This window comes from Pinus tabuliformis, chromosome 5_2 (genome assembly GCF_031772625.1).
Source record: "Pinus tabuliformis cultivar Carrire ecotype Pingquan chromosome 5_2, CPIR1, whole genome shotgun sequence".
In the NCBI taxonomy this organism is placed as follows: Eukaryota; Viridiplantae; Streptophyta; class Pinopsida; order Pinales; family Pinaceae; genus Pinus; species Pinus tabuliformis.
The window spans coordinates 928,601,472-928,622,011 of NC_142306.1; positions in this window are offsets into that span (position 1 = coordinate 928,601,472).

Consider the following 20,540-nt stretch of genomic DNA (forward strand, 5'->3'; position numbering starts at 1 on the left):
TTTTTCCTTATGCAATAGTTTTGATATTTGAAGACTTAGAGGGTTTCTAGGATCTATTTGGATCACACCTTCCCACTGAAAAAGGCTTTTGGACCACCAAAATTTGGTTTTTAAGCATCAATCAAGTGAGGATACAACTTCCTCACTTGCGCAATATCTATCCATCTTGAACTACTTGGTTTTGAACCTTTGAGTCCAATTCTGAGGTACTCAATATCCCCTCTGCGTGTAGTTCTCACCTTCCTGTCCAGAACTTTATCTTCCTGCAACTTATTGAGATATTCAGGCAACAGATCATCAATAGAAGGCAACTAACTTTGCTCTTTAGGATCCTCAATCAATGAAGGTTCAAATAGTCTCAAGTTCTCTACATTAACTACTGAATAGATGTGCATGTAAGTTGGCAAATCAAGGCGAAAAGCATTCTCAACAATTTTCCAAGTATCTTGAAAGGCCCATACCTTATTGGCTTCAGCTTTTTACCTTCACCTTGCATTTTGTCTTTGCTGATGTATAGCCAGACTTGATCACGAACTTGGAAGCTATGCTCAATTCGATGCTTATCATGCCTTGCCTTGTACTTGGCTTGGCTCTTTTCCAGCTGTTCCTGCACTGCCTGTTGAATTTCTTGGATCTGTTCAATGAACTTGGTTGTTTTGTCCACATCACTGTGTCCATCAACTGCTATGTCTTTACTAAAGATAAAATCCAAGGGAGACCTTTGTGTAAATCCAAAACAAGTCTCAAAAGGAGATCATTGTGTAGAAGAGTGTTTAGCATGGTTGTAAGAATGTTGCACATAACATAAATGTTCATCCCAAAGCTTGGAATGCTTGCTGCAATAGCCCCTGAGCAACTAGATCACTGTCCTATTGCCCACCTCTGTTTGGCCATCTGTTTGTGGATGAAATGTTGTGCTCTTCTTCAATCTGGTGTCCATTAAATCCCATAGACTTGACCAAAACTTCCCAACAAATCGGGAATCTCGATAAGATACAATAGAAGTGGGTAAGCCAAAATGAACCCATACATGCTCAAAGAGAAATTTTTTTGTTTGTTCAGCTGTAATTTGCTTGTTACAGGGTACTAAAATACACATTTTGCTGAACCTATCCACAATAACATATAAATAATCATGACCTTTTCTAGATTTTGGCAGTCCCCCAACAAAGTCCATGGAAACATTTTCCCAAGGGTGAGAAGGAACTGGAAGTGGAGTGTACAAGCCTAGTTTTCTATTGCTAGGCTTGCTTTTGGCACACATGGTACACCCCTTAATATGTCTAGAAATTGTTCCATGCATTCTTGGCCAATAGCAGAATCTCTGCAGCTGTGAAACTATTTTACTTACACCAAACTTACTTGATATTAGACAAGTGTGTGCTTCTCTGATTATATTAACTCTTTCAGTTTGAGGAATGCATAACTTTCCCAAATGATATAACAGTTGTTCCTTAACATGATAATCCAATTCTTCTACTTGTTTGTTATCACTTAAAGTTTCATATACATCTTTAAAATCTACATCTTGAGCATATTGTTCAATGTAGCTTTCATGCAATATTGGGTTATGCTTAAGTATAGTAGATGCATTTATAATGGGCTTGGATAACATATATGCACCCTTATTGTGTATGCCTTTCTTATATCTGATGACAAGATGAAACTGTTGTAGAAAACCCATCCACCTATAGTGTCTTGATTGCTGCAATTTAGTTTGTGAGTGCAAATATTGAAGTGGTTAATGATCAGTATGTATAATTGTTTCTTTGCCGAATACGTAATGTTTCCGCTTTTTAACACTCTGTAATAATGCATACAATTCTTTATCATATGTGGGATAATTAACTACTGCATAATTAAATGTCTTAGAATGATAACATATGGGTTTACCATGTCGCATCAACACTGCTCCCATGGCATAGTCAGTGGCATCTATTTCAATGTCAAATTGTCTTTGAAGATCTGGCAATGCTAGTACTGGTGTTGTACTAATATTTTCTTTCAAGGTGTCGAAGGCTTTCTGTTGTTTGCCTCCCCACTAAAACACCTTGTTCAATCCTGTTAAAGCATGTAAGGGAGTTGCAATCAAGGAAAAGTTAGCAATAAACTTTCTCCAATATTGTGCTGCTCCTAAGAAGCTCCTAACTTCTGTAGCATATTTGGGTTTAGGCCAGTTCATAATGACTTCAACCTTAGAGGGATCTATCTTCAATTCACCACCCCCTACAATATGACCCAAATAATTCAAAGATGTTTTACCAAATTCACATTTTGATAACTTAACATAGAGATTTTATTTTTTCAAAACATCTAGAGTTTGCTTTACATGCTTCAAATGTTCTTCCTGTGTTTTACTGAAAACAAGAATGTCATCTAAATATACAATTACAAAATCATCAATAAAAGGCCTGAGTACATCATTCATTACTCTCATGAAAGTGGCAGGAGCATTAGTTAAGCCAAAAGGCATAACTAGCCATTCATACAGCCCTTGCATTGTTTTGAAAGCAGTCTTCCATGCATCTTTTTTGGCTACTCTGACCTGATGGTAGCCACTACGCAAGTCTAACTTGGAAACTTAAACAACTTCCTTCAACTGATCTAGTAATTGATCTATGCGAGGAAGAGGATAAAGATTCTTGATCGTTATTTTATTCAGTGCTCTATAATCAATGCACATCCTCCACGAGCCATCTTTCTTTCTCACCAAGACAATTGGACATCCACATGGTGATGTGCTTGGTCTTATGAACCCTTTGTCGAGTAGCTCCTATACCTGCTTCTTGATCTCTTCATTCTCTAAAGTGGATAACCTGTACAGTCCGATGTTAGGCAATGGAGCATCTTGCTGCAAATTAATATCATGTACAATTTCCCTTTTGGGTGGCAGACCTTTAGGTTCTTGAAATAGGATATCATAGGATATCATATTCTAAAACAACTTTTTCTAAATCAACTTTTTGTTTAGCATCACAGCCTTCAAATGCATTGGTTTTATCAGGGGTCTTTTCCTTTACAACCATTAGTAAAAATTGCTTGCATGAGTTTACAATTCTTTTCATCTGCGCTAAGTTAATGAGAGTGCAGTTATTTTTGAGCTAATGAGCTCTTACAATATATTCGATTCCATCTTTTGTGAGTTGATACTTATTTTCAGTTCTATAGAGAATGGCTTTTCTATCATACAAGGACTTCCTAAACCAATACCACATATATCTAAAGGAACTATATCTAACTCAATCTCATCTACAAAAGTTGACCCAAAAGAAAACCTAAGTTTGCATTGTCTAGTCACTTGTAGTTTTACTTTATCACATACCCAACCTAATGGATATGGCTTCTTGTGAGGTTTGGTTAGTAGTCCCAACTTCTTTACAATTGCTTCAGAAATCAAGTTTACTTGTGAACCACTATCAAATAAAGTATCAACCTTTTGATGCTTGGAAATAACTCTAATATGAAAAAGCTCATGCCTTTTCCTCTCATTTTCTTCATTATCAATAGATTGTGTAGAATTACTAGTAGATGCTTCAGAAATTTTTCCTTTTATATCTGCAGCTGTGACTGTTGTTTCATCACCTAAGTCTGACCCCAAATCTTTTTGAATAGCAGCAACAGTCTTCTTCTTCTTGCCATCAAACTTCTTGGGTTTCAGCTCCGAATGCAAAGACCAGTAGTGCTCATCATCATGTCCAACCTTCTTGCAGTGAGTGCATGAAGGTTTGTCTTTATGTATAGTATTTGCCTTCCTCTCCTTTATTTTTGCTTCTTCTTTTCCTTGTTCTTTCTTGTAGTGGGTTTTGATGATCCCCCAATCTCTAGGTTCACATTCTTGCCTCTAGCCTCTAGATGTGTAGCATGAACAGATACCTCATCTATGCTAGTAGCGTTAAACATGAGAATGGTGTGACTCAAATAGCTGTGTAGACCACCTATATACTTCAACAAAGTTTCAGGTCACTCTAGAGAAATGCCTAGAATTAAAGCTCTTTTTTTAAATTTCTGGGTATAGCTTTGTACACTTTTCCCTTTTAATTGGCAAAGAGTTTGCCAACTCATCATGGCTTGTTGCAGGTAAGTTAGTGGATAGAATTTTTTTTTAATGGAAAAAACAAATTCATTCTCGGTAGAAAGAATTTTACCATGCTTATTCAAATCATCTTGTGTCCTGCCTTCCCACCACACTAGGGCAGTTCCTAGGATATTAGGATTTATGATATTAATATTAACATATATATTAGTTTTTTAGTTATTAATATTAATATAGATTTTAGCTTATATAAAGATTTATGATATTAATATTAATATATATATTAGTTTTTTAGATATTAATATTAATATAGATTTTAGGTTATTTAAAGATTTTGTTTTATAGATATTAAATAAATGATATTAATTTATAAAAAATTAAAATTAAATTTAGGTTTCATTATAATTCTTTCTTGCCGACCTGTGTTGTTCCTTTAATATTCTTTCCCTCATGAGTATTTATTTCTTCCATCTGGCTCTTCTTTTATCATCTTTCTCTTAACCCTGATGATGGATCCCATTTGGTATTCGAAACGTTGGTGTAAAAATTCTATTACTGTGGATTCTCCGGTCAAAAATTCAAATACTCAAAATATTTTTTCCCTTGTTACTCCTAGAAATAATGCCTTCTTATTAAGTGAAATCTCCATAGCAAAGTTTGAACAATCCATAATGGAAATGCAGAAGGATAAGTCTCCTAGTAGACTAGATGGTTCACAATAGTTATTTTTTCAAATCTATTCATTGATCATAAGGAATTATGTGTGGGAACTAATAGAAATTCAAGAATAATTTCTTCTATTTTCTCATCCCTAAATGCTACTTTCATAACTTTAGTTCCTAAAGATAACAAAGGTAGAATCCATCCTCTTATAGACCCATATATTTATGTAATGTCATCTATAAAATTGTCTCCAACTTCATTTCCAATAGTCTCAAACCATTGTTATGCAAACTCATATATTGTGAGAAAAACAAGTATGTTGCGGGAAGAGAAATCTTAGACAATGTCTTGTTAGCTCACGAGCTCATTCATTCTCTAAAGGTAATAAGAAAACCTAGGATGTACCCAATATTTAGGAGGACCTTGGCTTGAAAACTCTCACCGAAAAGCCTCTTGGCCTGTCCTATTTACCAAATTTGAGAATAAACATTCTAGCTAGACCTTTAGATTTCTTAGTATTGTAGCCAAATTGATATTTTCAAAATTAGTTCTTCAATGCATGCCTATATGACTTGTTTCCTACTCTTGTTACACCAAAAATTTATTATTTAGGAAATTAGGAATATGCATAGATTTTTTCTATGGGGAGGAGCGAAATTGGAGAATAAATGGATGTTAGTAGCTTAGGATAAATATTTTCGACCCAAGTTACAACGGGCACTGCGATTCAAAGATCCTGATGTCTTGATGAATATTTTGGAAGTAAAAACTTAGTGGAGATGATTTAACTCTCTGTTGACGGTGTTGGAAGCCAAGAATGGGGAAGGGTGTCTCCCTAATGTGAAGTCCCAATTATACCCTACACCGTTTGGAGTAACATCCCCAACAGGAATACATATGGTTATTAAATAGGTGCTATCAAAGATTGCCTTAGCTGCAATGAACAAATAAGATGATATATGCATCATTTTGGTGATAGCAAGTGTATGAACTTTATGGGATATGAAGTGTAATGTATGAAAGGTTCGCTCACATCAAGGGAAAAAGAGTGGTCCCCTTTGAAGAAAGTAATAGTACTATCTTAGAAGAGACACAAAAGCATCATGAAGAATCGTTAATTAACCTGCAAAATAGTTCACAAGATAACAATGATCATAATATCATAAAAAACACACATTCAACAAGATCTATACTAAGGAAAATGAATTATTTCATTAGCATTAGCATAAATGAAACAACATACATCTCAAACAATAAAATAATTGATCTGATATATGATCTTAGACAATTATTAAGGTATTACAGACTCATGTGCATGGATATGCCTATGTTACTTTATGCAATGGATCGATAAGATTGCGAAATACATAGACAATGAAGCAGTAAAAGAACATAATAGACAAACACATATAAACATAGCAAGTTTAATAAGGAGTTCACCCAACACTCCTGGGCTACATCTCCAGGTCCAACCTTCTGTGGTGACCTCTCTATTATTTCTTCAAAGCAGAGTTTTACAAAGGTATGAGCTCAATTTGAGTCTCAATGCACAACAGATACAACAGCAAGAGTTTTTCTTGAACCTCTCAAGCCTCTCTGAGTACACAGACTCCTTCTATCACTCTCTGTCTCTGTCTTTGCTCTATCTTAGCATTGCTTGTCTTGTTTTCTCTCTATCTATGGCTTTAAAGCCAATCTACGTTGTCTGTTCGTTTCATCTTCTTGGGATTTCTGTCTCCCAGTCCCTGTCCACTCGAATCCCCCTTCTAAGCGTTAAATAATCATTGCTAATGCCTTTAGGGGAGGTGGCCACCTGTTCTACAACGGAAGAGTGCATTAGGCCTTTGAAATCCCTGAAGCAGTATCTTTCTATTTACACAGAGAAATGCATTCAAACACGAGAAAAGCCACCAAAACACTGTTCATCAGACTTCAGAATTCCTCAAATCCGGTCTATACTCTTATCGGGTCCGCCTTTTAACTGCTTATTGATTCTCCATCGTTGAACTGGGAGATCGAGATCCAATGACTGAGATCCATTTTGGGCAGCTCTTTCGTACAAGAGTTAACCACCTAAAAAGAGTGGTTTTCTCTCTCCAGGGCTTGGACATGTGGCAGCCAATGTACGGGCTCGGGGGAAGCCTAGCCAAAACCTCTTTCCACCTTCGGTCCTTCCGAAATACCGCTTGGTTTCTTTGTATTAAAGAAATATATTAAACATTGAAAAATCCCATATTATGGCTTTATCTGACCTGAAACCATATATAACAACATTAATAAACCCTTTCAGGTCCGTAATATCGCATTGGCGCCTTTTCCTTTGTATTTCGTTTATTTAATGAAAATGCAAAATACAAAGGAAAACCTTGTATTTGAGTCTCAATGCACAATAGATACAACATCAAGAGTTTTTCTTGAACCTCTCAAGCCTCTCTGAGTACACAGACTCCTTCTATCACTCTATATCTCTATCGTTTCTCTGTCTCAGCACTGCTTGTCATGTTTGCTCTCTGTCTATGGCTTTAAAGCCAATCTGCATTGTCTGTTCGTTTCATCTTCTCGAGCTTTCTATCTCTCGGCCCCTGTCTGCTCGAATCCCCCTTCTGAGCATTAAATAATCATTGCTAATGCCTTTAGGGGAGGTGGCCACCTGTTCTGCAACGGAAGAGTGCATCGGGCCTTTGAAATCACTGAAATAGCCACTCTCTGTTTACACAGAGAAATGCATTCAAACATGGGAAAAATTGCCACAACACTGTTCATCGAACTTCAGAAGTCCTCAAATCTGGTCAATACTCCTATCAGGTCCACCTTTTAACTGCTTATCGATTCTCCACCATTGATCTGGGAGATCCAGATCCAATGATTGAGATCCATTTCAGGTGGCTCTTTTGTATGGGAGTTAATTGCCCGAAAAGAGTGGTTTTCTCTCTCCAGGGCTTGGACACGTGGCAGCCGATGTACGGGCTCCGGTGGAGCCCGGCCAAAACCTCTTTCCGCCTTTGGTCCTCCCGAAATACCGCTTGGTTTCTTTGTATTAAAGAAATACATTAAACATTGAAAAATCTCGTATTATGGCTTTATCAGACTTGAAACCATATATAACAACATTAATAAACCCTTTCAAGTCCATAATATCACATCGGCGCCTTTTCCTTTGTATTTCGTTTATTTAACAAAAATGCAAAATACAAAGGAAAACCTTGTTTTCCGGATCTCAAAACATATATAATATCATTTATAATATTATTAGGTCTGGCTATCGCAATTATGTTTACTATCGACCCTGATCCTTTATAATACTCCGATGCGATGTTGCGATCAAATTCGCATATCGCACATAACCCCGGCCGATTGTAATCGCTCCTCTTTGTTTGTCGATTGCGATATCTCGATTCAACTTGGGCCGTCGATCTGCGCGCTTGATCGACGGTCCTCATTGACCCCACTGATCGCTATCACACATTCCTTGTGGTCTCCACCAATAGTCTCCCTTTGCCACTGCCGATTGCGATTCGCCGATTGAATCTGGACCGTTGATCTGCCAGATCTGACGGCTTCGATTCATAGTTACTTTAAACTACTGATAAGCCTATTTTCACTATTTTCTCTATGTTTTTGCCTCCCAATAGTGTTTTCCACCTTTTCTAAGGGATTTTCCTCATGTGATAGTTTTGATCTTTGAAGACTTAGATGGTTTCTAGGATCCATTTGGATCAATAATACTCTTACAACATTCATGAAATATGCATGAAAGAATGTTGTCTTTGAGATCTTCTCATTATAAAGTGAAAGTTCCAATCATACAATTACATTTATATTACACTATCCCCAATAGTGGAACATGAAGCCAACACTTTCTTCTCCAAAGAATGATATTCCTCCTATACTAGACTAGAGAATCCAAGGCTCCAAATATTAGGTTTCAAGCCCTTTGATTGAATTATGAGGATTTATTTATAACAAATGAGATGACCCTTCATCTCCGTTTGTGACCTTTGAGCTTCCCTCATGACTCTTGGACTTCTTTTTCTTTATTTTAACTAATGACTTTTCATATTCCACATTTAACTCTTAGACTTCAACTTACATATACAATAAGGAAAAAACCCATATAGGACAAAAGTGAGTAGAGCCTAATAAGACAACTAGATGCATTAAGATTTAGTTTTAGGAAACTCTAGTTCAACAACTTTAATTTGAAATTTTGTAGTTAGATATTGATGTGAAGCTTAGTATTGTGAAATTGTCTCCTCAAACATTGATGGAAGGTTAGGCTAATAATGCACTCTAGCTTCCATAACTTCTGGGTAGATGGTTTTGGATCCATTTTGCAATTTTTTCTACAATAAGAAAAACTTCATATTGACCAGTTCGGGACCACCTATATACTTCTACACGTTGTGTCTATTAACCTCCAACTCTTATTTGGTAGTGATCTGCTTCAGCTGGTTCAAGTATTCCTCGATCTCCTACCTGACAACATTTTTTCCCTTTGTCTCTGAAAATGGACCTACTAAGGGGATATTGTGTACTTGAACCAAGGAATCCAGACTATTATATAATTGTGCATAAGCAGCTAAAATGTTTGCCACAAAAGTGTCGAGTTACCTATTTCTTTGTATGAGCATTTTGCTATTAGGAAATTTGTATTTTCTTTTGGAGCTCCTGCAAAAGCTAATTTAGTTGCAACATTGGTCTGAGAATTCCTTCTAGTGCTAGTGACGATCACCCCTTTTTGGTGAATGAAAGCATGATGTGCTAGATCAATGGGGAATATTTCCTCGTTTCCTGTACAATTTTGTCATGGAGCTCATTAAAGGTCAAGCTCAAAATATCTATGATCATGTCATCATCTAGAGGAGAGATTTCTTCCTCACCACCTCGAGTTTTCCCATATATAAGGGGAGGTGGAGGTTGACTGGTTATATGTTCTTCAATAGGCATGAGGTCAAAATATTGGTTTTGTTCCCCTTGTTCTATATCCATGTCTTGGGGTAATATTTTCTCATTAATTTCTTGAACAAGCTCTTGTTCCTACTTTTTTCTGCTCTCTTCTTCTTCAGGATGTTTTTTCCTTTCCTCTTCTACCAGCTTTCACCTGGCTTCTTTTTCCTCCTTTCTTTTTAATTATTAATGTTCATGGATCTACTCTTATTATTTCCTTTCCTTCTCTTTCTTATGCATCCACGCTTCCTCCTATTTATGTTCTTGTTCTTATCTCCTCTCTACTTCCCACTACTTCCTTCTCCCTTCTACTACCATAAACACTTTTACAATAGTTGGGTCTACTTTGAACCTGTGGCTTTTCACTTCTGCTGGGTTATTGGAAATCTTCCTCTTACATTTTATTCTCATTGGGCTGCACTCTTCTGGCTACTTTACTTCCTCGGAAATACTTTGCTCCGAAATTGCAATGGAAGGGCCTACCTAATTTCCTATTGTATCTGTCTAAGAGGCATTATAGCAATTATTGATATTTTCTTCCTCTAGCCTGGAAAAGGTCCCATACGGCCAGAAAAAGTGCAACTTGGAACAATGTTTCATGCAAAATCCTCTAGGATCATATTGATGAAAGTCTATCATACTAAACCTGAGGATTTCCAATTATTTGGCTTTAGCTTCTATAGCCTTCAAGTTCTTAATCTCGTAATATCCCACCTACAAGGGAAAATCAAGCCAAGGTTCCTTCTTCTTCCTCTGCAGTACTACAATTAGACCTATGCCAAGACAATAGGAAACCTCTTGCATGAATACTTTATTTGTGGCATACCTCGGAAATACATGATATGGTTTGTAATAGCCAAGCACTTTGAGGTATGTACCATCTGGTGAGGCAAACCAATCTGCAACTTCCAACACTGAATTCATTGCCTCATGAGACATGCAAGATGATTCTTATTCAAATATCATCTGGTATAAGACTCTCAAGAAGTGATCAAACAATATTTTAAACACTCCTCTGTAGTTTCATTCTGTTAACAATTTGCAATAAATATAAATAGGAGGCTCTTTAGGTGTCCATTTCCAATCCATTCTAGGGAAAGCATTGTGAGCACATATTTCATCTAGTAGGTAGGGAAAAAAGTACAATTCTTGTTTCTTATCTTTTGGTGGATTTTCTTCTTTGTTCACTTTGATCTTTAGTTGTCGAGTAACAATATTAGACAAGTTAAATATCTTCCCTTTTTGACAATCTAATATAGCATGTAAAACCATCATTCTGGGAAGGATTTAGTATTTCTATGTCCATAAACTCAACAATACAACAATATCGAATATTGAAACACCTATCTAAGTGATTTGGTCTTGTAAGTATTGTTTAGTGTCTAGAAAAATTTTATGAGTTCCTTTACCCACACCTTGACCACTTCCTTAGTGTGTAGATAACCTATTGTTGCATAGAAATAAGAGTCCATATGTTTCTCATGCTTAAGAAAGTTGTGAATCAAGTGGATATCATGTGGTTGGTAGGAGGCAATGCTCACTAACACTAACACTATTTCAAGACATGCTCTTCATATCCAATCCTTTCATAATCCATTTAATGACATTTTCACATGGCAATATTGGGTATCTACAAGTGACTCTGTGAAGCCTTGACTTTTGGATGTTGATGTAAACATGTCTATCCTCCATATCTACTTGAAATTCTATAGCAGTGCATGCATCCTTGATAGTATGCCAACTAATATTAGAGTCCTTCTCAATTTACACATGTGTATTAGACAAATGGGAAATGATATTAAACAAATTTAAACAACTTCCTTTTAACTTCTCTTTGTAGCCTCCTTTAATGATGATCTCTTGGGAGGCATGGTGATATCTATTGATGAGAGAGAAATGTGTTCAAGACCTACAATACTTGTGGAAACAGATGCACTAATAGTGATAACAAGTTATCTCTAACAGATAAGTTCAACAATAAATCTTAAAGCAGAAAAACATTAACCAAGGGAAGATATTACGCAATGTTGGGCTGCAAGGAGGTAGAATAGGCTCTGGAATTTCACAATGCATAGTGAGAGGGGGGATTGCGTAGTATTGTCTGATAGATGGTTGGATTGAGGGTTGGAATTGCGCAATGCACAATCTTAGCTGGCAGAAAAGGGGAAGGATTATGTACTGTGTAGTCTCAGTGATCAGGTTGGGCCACTACTAGCTTAGATTGCACATTGCACAATTAGAGGAGGCTAGTAATTATGCATTGCATAGGTTTAGCTGGCAAGAAGGTGGCTTGCTACTTAGGATTGCACAATGTGTGGTAGGATGAGCCAACAAGCCTTCAAGATGTTTTAGTTTAGCCTGGGAGAGAGGAAAACTTCAAATAAGTGACTAAGTAAGAGAAGAGTTTAAATTTCACTTAGAATGAGTTAGATCAATCGCTATCATCGACCAGAAAATATTATGCAAAGGGAAGAACATGCATGCATAAAAAGACCCAACAATAATAACCCATGGTCAGAAAAAGGACTAGAGACGGATGTGACACCTATAAAAACAACTCGATAGACTAAAACACACTTGTACAAGGTAATAATAGTAAAAACACTAATAACTGCAATAAGAAACAGGCAAAGTGGCACTTGCAAAAAAAAGTGACAAAAGCGATAGGAAAAACAGCAAAAAGTGATACTTTAGAAACTTATCTGGAGAAGTATTGCAAAAAAATTCTAAACCTCCTTGAAATCATGGGTATGGTGAGAGCTCTAATGTCGAATGTGAAAATGAGCTCTATAAGCATCTATTATATAGATTTACCCCCACAATATTAGGGTTAGGTTTTATGACCTGCATGCCTAAAATCAAGGAGAAACTGACACTTGTCGATAGATCATAATTAAACACTTATGCCACATGGTAAAATAGGAATGTGCACTCCCTATTTCCTAAGGATGCACAATTCCCTTGTTCTTAAAGATTCGACAGTTCGCTAGCAGAAAAACTGCTCAATTCCTAGTGACAAGGGATTGTGTAGTTCACTGGATTAGTGAATTGTGCAATTCTGACTCTCAAAGGAGTATTGTGAATTTCACTTGCTCAATGACTGCCTTTCTCATAAGATTACATAGCTCAATTCATTAAGGCCATTCCAATGGCAAAGGATTACGCAGTTCCCATATGCAAGACAAGTAATCAGTGCTAGATCAGGACAAGAGTTAGCTTGTGTTTGGGAGGGTGTTTACTTGTCATCAAAAGTTGTGCAATAGTCGTCGACAAGACTCAGTTGTTGTCAAGACAACTTAGTTAAGTGATCCGAATTTAAACAGGAACGCAACAAATTACAGAAATAACCATAAACACAGAGATGCAGTGGAAATAATACTTCATTTCATTAATGTAAAATACTGAAATATGATTACAAACAGAAATGGAAATAAACCAGCTAGGGCGATGGTAGCTTGTCTCTGAGAAGAGATGTGGTGGCTACATGCCTCTGAACTATGTTACAATGAGGCTCAAAGTCCTATTTATTTTTGAGAAATAATGGAAAACCCTAAACATCCAAAAACCTAACCCTAGAAGATGAAACGCCAAACTGTGGGCCCCATTTGGGTAAATTGGTACATCAACTTCCTGGGATCGTAACTTTGGCATATAATCTGCATTTGACGTGCACAATATCTCGTTAGAAAGATCTGTCCAAGAACTACAATTTTGGGAAGATCAAGATCAGTCCGTTGACCTATGTTGCTCCCAGTTTTCCCAAAAACCGTCGTTTAGGGCCTCAAAACGGCTCCGAAAGTTCAGGACCCGAAAAACCGCTAAAAATAGTAAATTGTGCTACAATTACGGAAACTGAAAAACTGAAAGAAACAACTGTGGGGGTCCAAGTGGGATAGGTGGGTGGCCACCAACATCCACCTATATCATTCCTCCCCCCTTAGGAAGCAATGGTCCCCATTGCGTTGAGTTCCTCCATCTGTTGAACTTGGTCCCTGGTGAGCTATTCTGCAATATCTGATGTGTCTAGTAATGGTGGGAAGCATGGTAGAGGGTGGTCCACATTGAACACTCGGTGAAAGCAAAGGAATGGGGGAATGTTTTTCTCCAAAGCATTTTTCCCCACAACCTTGGTACTGGTGTAAGGACCATGTCGCTTCTTGTACTTGTCATTTTTCATAATGGAGGGGTGATATATTGGCCTATTGGGTAGATGTGCTCTGGGAGTCAGATTGAATGAATTCTTGATGTGACAGTGCAACAATGTTCCTGTGGGTGAGGAGAAGATGTTATTGTCTGCTTTCATGACTGTATCCATTTGCTGCTGCTACTGCATAGAGGAACCCTTCGTGGGAGTCATGGATGTGGCGATGATCTTCCCCTAACTTTGGGAGTGAACCAGACATAAAATAAATTTCCTAGTGTGGGAGACAATCTTGCTGCATTTCTTAGCAGAGATCAAAGAGGTAGAGGTAGGTGGGCTGCCTCCGGTATCCTGTATAATGAATTACCCAAAGTAATAATAACAGCGCGAGGCCTTGACTCATACAGATCATGTCACCTCCACAAGTATGGCTAGCCTAATAATACATCACAGACATCCAGAGGTGTAACCTCACACAATACCTCGTCTGTGAAGGGCTTGATGCTATGGGGAAGGCGGCACTTCTGGCAAACTCGGAGATCTCGTCCTTGGTGAAGCCACCCGATACTGTACAGCTGCGAGTGTGGTGTAGTCGGTAGGCCCAACCGCTTCATGACCTCTACTGAAATGAGGTTCTTTTGGCTGTCACTCTCGACAATGAATTGCAGCGGTAAACCCTTCACCCACATCTGTGAGTGGAAAAGACGCTACCCCTCCTCTAGATCTTCGGGCTCATTCTTTTGGATCTTGGCAGTGGCAACAGTGACACTGGGCTCCGCATCAATGATCTTCTTCCCTTTGCCATTCCCCTTATCGGGTTTTGACTCAGGGTCAGAACATGCATCTGATTCTGAAGCCTTCAACTCTGCCACCAACGACTTCTTGGTCCGACCCTCACTTATGTTGTGAGTGGGTCTCTTATGGAACTCACACAACTTTCCTGTGTCCTTCTTCAACTTTATGGTGTTGTTATTTTCTTGTGGCTTCAATGGGTTGTCTTGGGTCACCCCGCCTTGGCTTTGTCCTTTGGTCTTCTGGTTCACAGATCCAAAGTCTCTCTTCTTCTATTTGAACTTTTTCTTGATTTTGACAGCGTATTGGTACACTGTCTGAGCAAGGAGATGTTCAGGAACTTCATCTCTTCCTGGATGTATCTATGTAGTCAGTCGCGGTATTTGAGTACCAGATCCAGCTCAGAATCTTTAATACCCAACTATGTACAAAGGGTATGAAAAATGTTTGTGCTCTAGTACATCTTGGTCCCGTCCTTACCGCAGTGTGGTCCACTTTATGTATTTGTCCTCATAGCTTTTGACAGGGTAGTACTACTCCCTGATGGCATCCCAGAAGGAATTCCAAGTGGGTGTGACTGAGAACAGTGAGTCTGTACTTTCATCCTTCTGCTCGTAGTAGGTTTCCCACCAGTCCTTGACGTGGGGGACTGCTTTGAGAAGAGTGAAAACAATCTTTTCCTAACTCGAAAATTCATGAAAAGAAAATGACCCTCTCATAGATTTAACCATTTATCTACAGCATTTGCGTCTATCTGACCCTCAAATATGGGGATTTGAAAATTAACTTGTACCTTAAATGGTGTGGCATTTCCAGAGTAGCTGTTGGAAGCCAATGCGTCGCGTCTGGGTAGCCACTGAAGGATCTGGGCAAAGTTGTCCATCATCACATTCCTTTGCTGCTCGAGGGATTCTTCAAGATTTTGATAGGATTTCCTGGCCCCTCATCTTTCTTTTCATCTGCCATTGGAGGCCGTCGGGATTTGCGAGGCTAGTCTTGCAAAGGTTTTACTAGTTCAAGCCCTAACTCCTTATATCCCGACCTCATTGGGGCATGCAAAGAAAAACAAAGAAAAAGTAGACCGCTCTTATACCACTGATCCAGATTTAAACAGGAACGCAACAAATTACAAAGATAACCATAAACACATAGATGCAGCGGAAATAATACTTCATTTCATTAATGTAAAACACTGAAATATGCTTACAAACAGAAATGTAAATAAACCAGCTAGGGCGATGGTAGCTTATCTCTGAGAAGATATGTGTCAACTACATGCCTCTGAACTGTGTTACAATGACGCTCAAAGGCCTATTTATTGTTGAGAAGCAATGGAAAACCCTAAACATCCAAAAACCTAATCGTAGAAGATGAAACGCCAAATTGTGGGTCTCGTTTGGGTAAATTGGTACATCAACTTCTCGGGGTCGTAACTTTGGCATACCATCTCCGTTTGACACGCACAATATCTCATTAGAAAGATCTATCCAAGAACTACAATTTTGGGATGAGAAAAATTAGACAATGGACCCATGTTTCTCCCAGCTTTCCAAAAAAACGTCATTTAGGACCCCAAAACGGCTCCGGAAGTTCACGACCCGAAAAACTGCTAAAAATAGTAAACTGTGCTACCATTACGGAAACTGAAAAACTGAAAGAGACAGTTGTGGGGGTCCAAGTGGGATAGGTGCGTGGCCACCAAAATCCACCTGGATCATTAAGACAACACACAAAGGCTGTATGAAACGATAAGTGATTGCGACACTAGAGAATCAAGAGGAACACACGAAAATGAAAATGATAGTTCTTATAGACAAAAGGTAGGATCCAAAATTGAAGCGTAGGAAAAATTTTGGAGGGGGTTGTAGTAGCTACAACACTCTCATACATATATTTGGAGAAAACTCTGCAAAAAGAAATATGTTCTAGATGTTGAAGAACACAAACTAATCTAAATATATGAGGACATTAAAGGCTCATAGATAAAAACATGTATCGTCAGAAAACTGCTCCCTCATATAGTATCATAATGTTTAGGAGGTGTAATAACTAAATCATGTTTATTTCTAAGAAGACTCCTGGAATCAAATGCCTAAATTACAATAGGAGGAGAAATTCCAAGAAAAAGAAAAAAAAAATCAACAAGGTAAGGATACAATAGTTGAATATTGATAAACCCAAGCTAATCATCAAGAATAATGAATTTGATTTGTCTAAAAAATAGTTATTACTTCCAAATAGGAGGAATGTGATGCACAACTTATGGAGAAAGCAATAGGAAAGGAAAATAAAACTTCAAAATGGACTTGATAAATTTTGATGGGGTTACAAGGAAAGAGGAAACTACAATTTAAAAGAGGCATACAATATCATTTTAAGATTCTCATAACCGCTATAAGAAAACATATGGAGTAAAATATGGAAAATGGGCTTATGGTTGAAGGTTTCACTATTTTTATGGTAGGTTGCACATAGGAAGATGTTAACTTGGGATAAGTTTCAAATATGTGGCTTTTTAGACCAATCTCTTTTGTCACTTATATTGTCAAAAATCTAAATCCTTAGAGACCCTACATAACTCTTGCTCATATGTGTCTATCCTCTGGGATAAAGTGGCTCTTATATTTCATAAATATGATAGATTTAGATACATTCTAACCATAATATTAGAGTAGTGTATCTCAGACTTCTCATAGAGTATAATTAATTAAGAATGGTAGTCACTCCGAAGAGTTATTGAATGGGAGACTAGGAATGAAAAGAACAAAATAATTTCCAAAAATACTTTGCAATCAAATGAAAAAAATTGCAGAAGAATAATCAAATCTATTAGTGAAATTATTTTATCTCACAGTTGGTCTCCATAGGAATGGTAACGCAATGATCCATGCAAACCCACTTTAATTTAATCCCTCAACCTAGATGCTCCAATTCAACAAAATGGATTTGTCCTCCCTGTTATAGACAATTTTGTGCCTTACAGCATCAGGCATGAAATGTCAATAATCCAAGGGATCCAAAGTCCCTAAACATGATGTTCCTACCCCTAGAGTAACAAGGTCAGCAAACCAACAGCTCTCAAAATCAGTTCTCCACCTGAAAACACTCAAAAACAAGCAATTCTGAAATCAAAGCAGCTACTCCACTAAGCTTCTGTGCTGAATGTCAACTCCTCCATGGTGTACCTGCGTTGCAAAGCAGGTAGTACACAGGCTACCTGCTTTGCAACGCAGGTCCCGAAGGGGCTACCTGCGCTGACCATGGATCTATGCCATGGCCGCAGTTGTGTCGACCTACTTCAGGAAGACTGCATTCCCCTTCCAAGGAGGAATTACAATCATCGACCAACAAACTTTTCTCCAAACAGTTCACAAGTTACAGGAAGCATTCCAATGATCCATGGAAGGAATCATTTGCTCCAAAATATCGGAGTAGGTCTCCTAAAAGACCCTGCCTTAATGGGTACTTTCGCCCTACCGCCTCCAAGTAATCTGGCGGGAGTGGCCACGGTGGAAACCTAATAAATGAAATCTAATCCAATCTTCTGGTTGGATTCGGAAGATTCCTAAATATTTTGGGCTCCGAGGACGGTTCTTATCTTGTGTCAACCTCATTAAAAAATGAAACAAATCCCCGAGGTAAACCTTCATTCCAACCATCGAGTTGGATGCAATGAAGCCTGGGGGGCATGCACCTCGATTTGCATTATTATGCTGGGGGCATGCAAACTTATCTACGAGCAGTTTTAGCACATAGTTCATGCTCGTTAAAAAATAAACATAAGTTTGAGCAGTGATCAAGCTCGTTAAAAAACGAACCCATCCCGGTAAATAACCTTGGTAAATGTAACCTTTGACAGCCATATAAAAACCATTGGTCGTGTTTGTGTACCGTCACCTCCATCCGTTCATTTGGCCAATCGTTCATCTCCATATGATTGTTTACCCTCTTTTGAGGAACAGCTGCGAAGAGTGATTTCACTAAGCCATCCTTGTGACACTGCCGTGATTGGAATATTCCAACCTGTACCTGGAATCTACTGTTGCCCTGTTCATCACTCCTTCCTCAAAAGACGAGTCTTCTTTGAGCTCTTTTCACTGACTCATAAAATATGAAAAGTTTGCCGAGTTTTGGCCTTCCAGCTCGTTAAAGCGACCGGAAAGCTATCCCTCCTCTAGATTTTAATCTTTTTGGATTTGAGGGATTATTGCACAAAAAGATCGAGCGCTTGTTTTATTCGGCTCATTAAAGCAATCGAAAATTCATCCCTTCTATATTGTTTTATACTTTTTCGGACTTAAGGGATTAGATGACGAAAAATGAATTTTGGAGTTGACTTTATGTACCTTTTCAGACTCTCTAAAAATGAAAAGGACCGAGTTATCCTTGTCGTTAGACTCGTTAAATTCATTAAATAGCGACAAACTTGTCTTTAGACGAGAACGAGTTTCCCTATCGCTAGGCTCGTTAAAACATAGCGATGGGCTTTCCCGAAGGGCAGGTTATAGAACAAGCATATGTTATCCTCCTCAAGCTTGACAAAAATAAAGAGGTACTGGTCAGAAATGACTGGGGAAAAATTGGGAGAACCTCACAGCTTTAATGGTAGCAAGTCGCTCTTGAACATGACACTTTGTCCTCCATATCACATCGGGTTGGGTTGTTTCATTCACCGGTCTCATCACCATGGTCCTCGCCACACCATCCACATTTGGGGTAATGCTACCGATCCATCACATCAGTGTCGTTATATGTTCAAGAGATGTTGTTCTGCAGAGAGTCAACCGTGTCCCATCCACTGCCATACATTGTCCTTCATCCATTTCATGACCGCCACCCTGAATCATACATCACAGCTTGTTTTCACCTCATCACAATCATTAGCTCTGTTCCGTGTCACTGATGTGGGATTCATTAAGGCCCTCCTTTGACGGATCGCTCCTTGTCGACATCAGCTCATTATCCAAGGAGTTGATCTAGGAACAACCCCTTCAGTACTTTGAAGCTTGCATGCCTCAATGGCAAGTTTCTCACTTCCGGCGACAGGTATACATCAATGACCTTCGACCAGAAGATTTTGCATGGTGGTCGACGCCAAGTCCTTTATTCCCACCATGTAAATTGTACTGCCGTACCTTGAGGGTCATCATCCTTATCAGTGATTCCTCTCGCGCTTGTTAACGGTTTACATCATTGACTGGTAATCAAGCGATGTCTTTCCATGTTCGACTTCAAGAAATTCTCACATGGATCGACTTGTACATCGAGTGAAGATCGGAAGAGATTGAAGACCCCGGATCTAGTTTCATCCATCCGGGCTGCGATATATATTCAGGATATAAAGACATTTGATATGTACATCATTGCAGCAGGTGATCATCCTTCTCAAAGGATGATAATTTCAGCAGAGAATTATCAGTCTACCATCAGACGATCGTCTGTTCTATGTACCAAAATGAATTTATAAAGCTGAGCATGGGAATGCCCGCCTCAGCTAGATCATGAAAAAGAATGAAAAATAATGTATTGTATTGTATCTTATTACAGGACACTTCTCAGCGGATTGAATGAACTTCGGATCCTCCTAATAAAGCATTTCACCCGATAAACGACCTCATACTTTAGGGGGCATCTGTTATAGAAAATTTTGTGCCTTACAGCATCAGGCATGAAATGTCAATAATCCAAGGGATCCAAAGTCCCTAAACATGATGTTCCTACCCCTAGAGGAACAAGGTCAGCAAACCAACAGCTCTCAAAATCAGTTCTCCACCTGAAAACACTCAAAAACAAGCAATTCTGAAATCAAAGCAGCTGCTCCACTAAGCTTCTGCACTGAATGTCAACTCCTCCATGGTGTACCTGCGTTGCAAAGCAGGTAGAACAAAGGCCACCTGCGCTGAGCGAGATGGGACAAGTGGCACAGTGAGTCATTGCTCTGGAATCTTCCAAAAATGACACTTG